This window comes from Crinia signifera, chromosome 3 (genome assembly GCF_055691185.1).
Source record: "Crinia signifera chromosome 3, ASM5569118v1, whole genome shotgun sequence".
Classification (NCBI taxonomy): domain Eukaryota; kingdom Metazoa; phylum Chordata; class Amphibia; order Anura; family Myobatrachidae; genus Crinia; species Crinia signifera.
The window spans coordinates 276346527-276349026 of NC_139219.1; the positions used below are offsets into that span (position 1 = coordinate 276346527).

The 2500-nt window shown below is 38.8% G+C and overlaps 4 non-coding genes across 4 annotated transcripts; 3 read left to right on the forward strand and 1 right to left on the reverse strand.

Annotated features, from left to right (window-relative positions):
* The first annotated feature begins 193 nt into the window (after nucleotides 1-193).
* TRNAY-GUA (transfer RNA tyrosine (anticodon GUA)) lies at nucleotides 194-283 on the forward strand. The gene is given in 2 exon segments: nucleotides 194-230; nucleotides 248-283. It is a non-coding gene; the product is annotated as a tRNA-Tyr (tRNA).
* Nucleotides 284-707: 424 nt separating this feature from the next.
* Nucleotides 708-780, reverse strand: TRNAF-GAA (transfer RNA phenylalanine (anticodon GAA)). The gene has a single exon. It is a non-coding gene; the product is annotated as a tRNA-Phe (tRNA).
* Nucleotides 781-935: 155 nt separating this feature from the next.
* Nucleotides 936-1017, forward strand: TRNAS-AGA (transfer RNA serine (anticodon AGA)). The gene has a single exon. It is a non-coding gene; the product is annotated as a tRNA-Ser (tRNA).
* A 1311-nt stretch (nucleotides 1018-2328) lies between these two features.
* Nucleotides 2329-2418, forward strand: TRNAY-GUA (transfer RNA tyrosine (anticodon GUA)). The gene is given in 2 exon segments: nucleotides 2329-2365; nucleotides 2383-2418. It is a non-coding gene; the product is annotated as a tRNA-Tyr (tRNA).
* The last annotated feature ends 82 nt before the right edge of the window (nucleotides 2419-2500 follow it).

The following is a 2500-nucleotide window of genomic DNA, read 5'->3' on the forward strand; positions in this document are numbered from 1 at the left end:
CAGTCAATTTCAGCAGCCACACTGAATAGAAATTATTAATTAGAAATTAATTTTCAAAGCCCAATTTTAAACAAAGTTTGTCAATTGGTTATAAACAATAGAATATTCACATTATTCCTAGAACACTCATTTAGCTAAACATTTAAAGCTATATTAAAGAGCATATAATAACATATTTGAGAACCTACAGCATCCTTCGATAGCTCAGCTGGTAGAGCGGAGGACTGTAGAGATGATTGGTGTAGAAATCCTTAGGTCGCTGGTTCAATTCCGGCTCGAAGGAGTTGTTTTTATTTTTTGCTCAGATAGCAATTTTTGGCAATTTACAAACTCAAAATATACAGAGTATAAAGCATTCTCTAAGTCTGGGGTAGCCAACTCCAGTCCTCGAGAGCTACCAACAGTTAATGTTTTCCAGCTCACCTCACAGAATCACAAGTGAAGTTATTAGCTCCACCTGTGGATCTTTTAAAATGTGTTAGTGAGTAATGAGTGCACCTGTGCAGCAGCTAGGTTGTCTGTAAGATGGGAACTGTTGGTAGCTCTCGAGGACTGGAGTTGGCTACTGAGAGACATAAGCAGTGGTTGTGGCAAAGTGATTTTTGTAAAAATGTTTTTGTAAATATGATTTTAAAGTTTGAAGCCTGAAAACGTAAGCTTTTTGTTGCAAAATTGCATTTTATGTCGAAAAATATTATCTTCCACAATGCCGAAACCCGGGATCGAACCAGGGACCTTTAGATCTTCAGTCTAACGCTCTCCCCACTGAGCTATTTCGGCAAGCTCCCTTGGTCTTGCAATCGTTTTTTGGGGCAAAATGTAAGGAGAATGAAGTTTTGGGTGTATTTGGGTCAATATAATACATCCTCACTTTCTGACTGCAGGCATCTCAATCCATAGACAATCTATTGTGAAACTAGGCCATGGTTTATTCAGTAGTCGTGGCCGAGTGGTTAAGGCGATGGACTAGAAATCCATTGGGGTCTCCCCGCGCAGGTTCAAATCCTGCCGACTACGAACGCCTTAAGTTTTCTCTTTTCTGCAAGTTTTTAAAAACTTGAAACCTGTGATGCCCATAGCGAGTTCAGGCCATTAGCGCATCAAATGTAAAGGAGAATGAAGTTTTGGGTGTGTTTGGGTCAATACAATACATCCTCAATTTCTCAGTGCAGGCAGCTCAATCCATAGACAATCTATTGTGAAAATACAGCAAGGCTTAAGCAGTAGTCGTGGCCGAGTGGTTAAGGCGATGGACAAGAAATCCATGTTTGTTAGCGCATCAAAATCTTTTGGATGCCAGCTTGTTTTCTCTTTTTCTTACACACATTCTCTTCCCCTCCTTAAGACTGACACCAGTCAATTTCAGCAGCCACACTGAATAGAAATTATTAATTAGTCAGCTGGTAGAGCGGAGGACTGTAGAGATGATTGGTGTAGAAATCCTTAGGTCGCTGGTTCAATTCCGGCTCGAAGGAGTTGTTTTTATTTTTTGCTCAGATGGCAATATTTGGCAATTTACAAACTCAAAATATACAGAGTATAAAGCATTCTCTAAGTCTGGGGTAGCCAACTCCAGTCCTCGAGAGCTACCAACAGTTAATGTTTTCCAGCTCACCTCACAGAATCACAAGTGAAGTAATTAGCTCCACCTGTGGATCTTTTAAAATGTGTTAGTGAGTAATGAGTGCACCTGTGCAGCAGCTAGGTTGTCTGGAAGATGGGAACTGTTGGTAGCTCGCGAGGACTGGAGTTGGCTACTGAGAGACATAAGCAGTGGTTGTGGCAAAGTGATTTTTGTAAAAATGTTTTTGTAAATATGATTTTAAAGTTTGAAGCCTGAAAACGTAAGCTTTTTGTTGCAAAATTGCATTTTATGTCGAAAAATATTATCTTCCACAATGCCGAAACCCGGGATCGAACCAGGTACCTTTAGATCTTCAATTTCTCAGTGCAGGCAGCTCAATCCATAGACAATCTATTGTAAAAATACAGCAAGACTTAAGCAGTAGTCGTGGCCGATTGGTTAAGGCGATGGACTAGAAATCCATGTTTGTTAGCGCATCAAAATCTTTGGGATGCCAGCTTGTTTTCTCTTTTTCTTACACACATTCTCTTCCCCTCCTTAAGACTGACACCAGTCAATTTCAGCAGCCACACTGAATAGAAATTATTAATTAGAAATTAATTTTCAAAGCCCAATTTTAAACAAAGGTTGTCAAATGGTTATAAACAATAGAATATTCACATTATTCCTAGAACACTCATTTAGCTAAATATTTAAAGCTATATTAAAGAGCATATAATAACATATTTGATAACCTACAGCATCCTTCGATAGCTCAGCTGGTAGAGCGGAGGACTGTAGAGATGATTGGTGTAGAAATCCTTAGGTCGCTGGTTCAATTCCGGCTCGAAGGAGTTGTTTTTTTTTTCTGCTCAGATAGAAATTTTTGGCAATTTACAAACTCAAAATATACAATAAAAATAAAAATCTAATGAT